The 6,654-nt window shown below is 37.2% G+C and overlaps 1 long non-coding RNA gene across 1 annotated transcript in view; it reads right to left on the bottom strand.

Annotated features, from left to right (window-relative positions):
* Positions 1–712: 712 nt before the first annotated feature.
* Positions 713–6,654, bottom strand: part of LOC129654865 (uncharacterized) — a 32,359-nt gene continuing 26,417 nt past the window's right edge. Inside the window, exon 3 of the long non-coding RNA XR_008715625.1 lies at positions 713–1,111. This is a non-coding gene — a long non-coding RNA (uncharacterized LOC129654865). The remainder of the gene's footprint in view (positions 1,112–6,654) is intronic.

Below are 6,654 nucleotides of genomic sequence, written 5' to 3'. Positions count from 1 at the left end.
TGTCTTTTATTTTATAGTTTTCATCACTTCAAAATAAATTACCTATTAGTAAGGATGAAGTTTCACTTCTTTGGATGTAGTCTTTTAAAAATGTATTTTAAGCGTTTTTTTATTTATAGGTGAGCAAAGTATTTTATGACCACTTTTTGAATAGTAACATTTTATACAGATAGTGTCAAATAAAAGAGATGCTATTTGAATGGGTGTTTCTAGATCCAATAGGTCAGACTCCCTCTTCACACATGTGATAGAGTTTTAAAGTAAACAAAAATTACTCTGGAAATAAACTTTGTTAACATGTCAGTGAATATTTTATCCACATAGAATCTCTACAACATTGTAGGTAAATCCATCTTAATGAGCTATTCTAAATGCTTCTAAAACCACATGCCAGATTTACAAATAAAATTCCTTAGCACTTTTTCTGTAATATTTGAAGCAGAGAATGAGGTATAATTAGAATTGTGAGGACAAATAAACTCACTGTTCATTTTTGTAAATATTTCCTGCAATATAATTTGGCTTCATATTGTGAAATTTAGTGCAACAGGCCACCTAGCAAGATTATAGTCATGTCAGCAAGTAGTCAAATATTATCTTGCTGTGCATGCTTGCAGTGTCAGTTCTACCAAAAAAAAAGAAAAACAAAGTCTTGCAATCAATCAACTTTTAGTAACAAAATATTTAAAGTAATATTCTGATATAGCAGAGGTTGAGTGTTGCTCTATTTTATTTTTCACTTTATATTCAGGAAAATGTATACTAAAATAGGAGAAACAGAAATACATTCACTAAATCACTTTCACTCATCAAAGCAGCGGAGAAGGCAATTGCACCCCACTCCAGTACTCTTGCCTGGAAAATCCCATGGACGGAGGAGCCTGATGGGCTGCAGTCCATGGGGTCGCTAAGAGTCGGACACGACTGAGCGACTTCACTTTCACTTTTCACTTCCATGCATTGGAGAAGGAAATGGCAACCCACTCCAGTGTTCTTGCCTGGAGAATCCCAGGGACGGGGGAGCCTGGTGGGCTGCCGTCTCTGGGGTCGCACAGAGTCGGACATGACTGAAGCGACTTAGCAGCAGCAGCATCAAAGCAGAGTACATCTTCTGAAATAAAAAAAAAAAAAAAACTTAGTAAGTTTTTCTCTCTTTAACTTCTTTTCAATCAATCGACCTCTTAATGAACACATTAAGATGTTTAAGTTTTAGCTAGTAAAATAAAACACATCACATGTTCTAGGTAAACAGCACCTTGCCATACTTTAGTTAAGTTCAGAATTGTAGTTGACAGTAGGTATTGGCCGCAGGTGACTCATATCTGCTTTCAGCCTTGGGGACAAGACACCTTGTAGCTACACCTTGCAACTTGAATGCATGCTTCCCATCATTCCTCAAAGGAAGGAGGGTGGCATCAGTGAAGGGCTGCTTTTATTCCTCTTCCATGTGCTATATCATTTACCAACATTGGGAGCAATTTACCTGGAAAACACCAATTTAAGGGGTTGCATGTGAAAACTTGAGTCATTAACTGGCCCCATAGCTAAAATTTATGACAGTGGCGTTTTAGTATCTTTTATAGACTGATGCCTTGGGCAGCTGCTTACAGGCCTGACTCAGCAGCTAACTCTGCATTCTCCTCATTTGTGGACTGTGAAAAACATCTAACCAATGAGATCTAAGAAATCAGAATCATCAAAATTCTTCTCTATCTCTCAATCCTCTTTCTAATTTCAGCATATTATTAGTACCAAGCTTGTGGGCTATCCTGGTCTGTCATATACCAATCTATACACCATATTAGGAACAGTTGGCATCACTCTTTCTTCTCTACTTTCCTCATTCTAAGCCACTTGAAGGTAGAAATTTTGCCTTAGTCTTCTTTATCCCTAGTCCCTAAGGCAATACTGGACCTATAGCTCATGATTTTTAGATAATTATTGAAGGAATGAAATTAGCACCTGTGGCAATACCTGGCCTATAGCTCATGATTTTTAAATAATTACTGAAGGAATGAATGAATCCACCTCTGAGCCAGCACTAGGAAAATTGTCCAGAAGACAATGTAAAGCACAGGAGAGCATCACATAGTTATTTGAAGATTTAGATACAGAACACAAAAAAATCCATAGCCCCTCTTTCAAAGATCAGGATACCAAAAGTAAGTGGCAAGTAGCACTTTGGGGATGACTCACTAACAACATGCAGAAAACAACCACCTTTCTTTATACTATGCTTGGATTGTCCATAAAATTTGGTTCTTCCAGTTGAGGAAGCAGCCATCTCTCTCAATAGATGGTGCTGTTTATGGTACAAAGAGGTCAGCCTCTCTTTTCTGATATGTGGTGAAGCTTTAAAGTTAGCCAAGATTATGTAATAAACATTGTAACGTATATGTTTTATCCACGTAGATTTGATAATAAATTCATAAGAAATGAGATTCAGTTTCACAAATTTGAGAACAGAAAGACTTGGGCCCAAATTAGGGCCTCTGCTCTGCTTTTTAAACTCTGATCCCTCTTAACTAAATTTCTGAATATTCCCATGCTTCAGTGAATTGTATATGCAGTTTTCCTTCAGAGCCAAAGCCTCATAATTTGTACTCCAGGACTCAAGAGTTTCATTGCCTCAAAATCACATTTAGCTTTATTCACAGGTCTATAGCTATTTTGATGCTTAAAAAGTCTTACAAGGACCTTTACCAATGGTTTTTTAAGTTTTCTGAAAGAACTCCAACTGTGGGTATAAGAAAAACAGCAAGCCTTAGTGAATCCACCCCAGACATCAAATATTTCAAAAGTTCCTTGCTACATTGGACCTGACTTCCTTTACATGTGGGGATTTGAAATATTCAAGGGAGAAGGGTCTCTCTATAAGCAGCATCTTTCCATTCTCTTGAGAACATCTTTACCTTAGATCTAGATCCAACTTTTGAAACATAACATGCTGATTTCTACTCTTCTCCTTTTTCCTTTGTTTATTTCTTTACCCCAGTTCATTTTGTATCAGACTCATATTCTGGTTTCTTATCCCACACGGTATTTACTCTCTTTTTTTTAAACCAACTTTTTTGTAGCTTCAGGTCTATTTTCTTTGATAGATTTTACTTTTAAATAACTTAAAATATTACTCTTTCTCAATTAAAACTCAGAAATAATATTACTGTATGTCTTCTTAGGAGCTTCTTGCTTACTGTTTCATGAACACTGAAAATAGTAACAGGAAGGTATTTGATTTAGTCATAAATAAAAGAAAAACTATTACAGATATGAGTTTATTTGCAACAAGAAGTCTAGAGATAATCATGGGGGTTCCAGATTGTTACCAAGGAACTAGAATTCAGCTTTCTGCTTTGTCAACCTTTGAATGTTAGAGTATGCTAGGCTGTGCTGCTCTGGCAAATAAGCAGCATGTCTTAGAAGTTTCAGTCAGTTCAGTCACTCAGTTGTGTCCAACTCTTTGCTACCACATTGACTGCAGCATACCAGGCTTCCCTGTCCATCACCAACTCCCAGAGCTTGCTCAAATTCATGTCTATCAAGTCCATGATGCCATCCAACCATCCCATCCTTTGTCATCCCCTTCTCCTTAGAAGTTTAACACACACAAAAATGTGGCTAGTGGGGATGAGGTAGTTATTCAGGAAACAAGGTTCCTATCTTACCCTCAACATGTAGTCAAGGTCATTGTAGAGGGAAAAAGAGCAAACAGAAGATCATGCATGGGTGGGTGGGTGCGGGGCTTATGATGAGGGGAGGAAGCATGGTACAACACTTGAATTAATATTCCTTTAGCCAGAACCCAATCATGTGGCCTTCTTTTATATCTCATTGGTTACATGATTACCTCTAGCTGCATGGGAGTCCAGAAAGCATTATTTCAGTAAGGAAGAGTAGGGAAAAGATATGTGGTGGGTACCTAGCAATGTCTACCACAGGAATAGACTGTTGAACAATGTACAGTCTCAGCCTTTCATGTATTTCTATTATAATATGGGAGATAAGCTAGATCAAGAGTACTACAGTAGAGATTTAAATGAAATAATCATAGGAATTCATAACACAAAGCAGCTAACTCTTTTTAGAGGACTTAAGAAAGACTTCACAGAGCATATAACATTTGAATTAGCTATTAATGAAAGATTGGGACTCTATTAAGTAAGAAGTACAGATGGAAGAGTGGATGATGTAATATTATAATTGGATTTATGTTCTTTGCAAAAAATTACTTAGTCATTGGAATGATACCAGAAAATTTTCAACGAGGGAGTAACAGGACTGGCTTTAGCATTGAGTAATTGGTGCAAAGGTGCACTATGTAACCTTACAGCTTAAAAATTGCCAAGATCCAGGAGACACATATTTTTCAATTATGGGAAAGGAGTGATATGGGAAGAGGAAGAAAGGGGTATAAGCCAGGAATCCTGAGCTCTATCTCACCTCTAAGGCCTCTGATAGTGAGACTCCATTCAGGTGACCCTCCAACCCCCAAAATGTGTTCTTTTAGCATAAAAATAAACAGTTCTTGAGATACAGCTTCCAATTTTCCCAAGAGGACCCACTGAGTTTTGATCATTAAAGTCTAAGAATAATTCCTTTCCTATAAGCCGAAGTGGAACTCCCTGAAACTTTCATTCACTTGGTTTAATTTTCAATGATTAAGGTAATGGTATTCTTTGGAAATATAAAGAATGGCAATGAACATTTACCCCCAGAAAAGTATATGTATATACAAAACTCACAAAAAAACCCAAATGAACTTTTTGGCCAACCCAATACTTTGTTGGGTTTGGAGGGCTACTTGAAATTTTTCCACAGATGCCCAAATTAAGAACCCTTAACCTATAGCAACTCAAATACAAGCCTACTTACACTTCTGTATTACAGTTTCTTGAATATTTGAAAACTCTTTACATATTTTTCCTTTGCTTGTCAAACACTGATAAGCCTTACTATGTTCAAATACTTTTCAAACATTTTATTATTATTAATTCATTTGATTCTCTTGCAACATTTGATTCTCTAGCAACATTATATATTAGGCACTATTATTTTTCCCCCTTTTACAAATGAAGAAGCTGAAAGTACAGAAGAAGTAAATAACTTCCTCAACGTCACAGAGCTACTAAGTAGAAGAATTAAGATTTGAAAGTAGACAATCTGGCTTCTGAGCATCCACTTAGCACTGTGATAACTTATTGATGTTTAGTTTGGAAAAGAGAAGTCCAACTTCTTTGACTATGTTTATATTTCATAAATTTTAGGCCCCTCATTCTTTTCTAGACAACGTATTCTGACAATATCCCTTTAAAATGTGTTGCCGAGTTCCAAGCCCTGTAAATGCATCGGTGTGGCCCCACACCGAATCAGCTTGTTCTGAAAGCCACTAAGGGGTCATTCATGCTGGGAAAGAACAGGATAAAGGAGGAGGCCTATGGGTCTTCTTCAGCTTCACACTGTTCTGGGTCCTCTGGGCTAGGGTTTGGAATAGCTCTTGGATGGATATATCTGCAAGACTTTGTTATGTAATGTAACAAATTTTTTGTTATGTAATATCCCAGACAAAGTCATGCATGGATTCTTTTCCACTCAGAACAAATCCTTTTCCAGGCTGCAAATAATCATCCCTAAGAGAATTAAGTGGTCTCTAATTAAGAACAATACTACTAAATCCTCACCTGAACCACAAAATAACCACACTTGAGGAGTCCACAGTCCTAAATGGAGAGGGACTGTTAATCTATGTTGATACCTTTAGTTCGGTTTTATTTTATTAGATGGATTTTATAGTGGTTATTATCTCCTGGTTTACATAATCCTACACTTCCCTTAAGGCAAAGTGAATTGAGATCCATTGGACTTTGAATGTACAATCCAGTGCAGCTGGCAGTGGTGGGATTCAAAATTCAATACCACAGAACACCACACTCGTAGATACATGTTTGGAAAGTTGGGGGTTGGTGGGGAGTTGCTGGGATGTGATCCATCAAATTGTCTGAGGTGAGGTGTTTGGGAATTTGTACTACAAGCGAATCTAAACTTCAACTAATTTGACTTAAAGGTTCCATGACCTCTCTTAAGTGGGAGACTCCCTTGCTCCGGAGTACTTACCCTCCATCTTTGTCTGTTGCTAATAATTTAGCCAGCGACAAGGCATGCTTAAAGATCAGCTTTTTTTCTGCAACAAACATGACTTCAGTCCAAGTATTTAAGCACCTGAACTCAAGTGAGGATAATAAATGTCAAAAGGATATTTATAGCTTGGTATATGGAGACTTTCCAGGTCCCTGTTCTGCAATAACACAGATCCATCTGCTAAGGGCATTAGAGTTGTGTGTTGTTGCTTTTTTTTTTTTTTGGATGATAGGTTCTGAAAATAGAAAACCTGCAGTATGCAAAGACTGACATTGATTTTAACCCTTTCCTACTCAAATAATTATTGACTTAGTAGTTAATTACTGAGGGTTAAATTTCTCTACAATTCCTGGCCTTTGGATGCAAGCCCAGAAGAAACCTTAGCTCAGTCTTATATAAGCCCCTGTCATCATTGTGCTGATAGATCTACCTGAGGATTTACTGTATACTTGTCAGACTTTAGGGACCTGGGGTTAGTCCACTCCCTAATCTATCGTTGGAATTATGATTGCTTTTACT

The sequence above is a fragment of the Bubalus kerabau genome, chromosome 6 (assembly GCF_029407905.1).
Source record: "Bubalus kerabau isolate K-KA32 ecotype Philippines breed swamp buffalo chromosome 6, PCC_UOA_SB_1v2, whole genome shotgun sequence".
Classification (NCBI taxonomy): Eukaryota; Metazoa; Chordata; class Mammalia; order Artiodactyla; family Bovidae; genus Bubalus; species Bubalus kerabau.
Note: the sequence above shows the minus strand (reverse complement) of the source record. Positions and strands in the feature narration are given on the sequence as shown.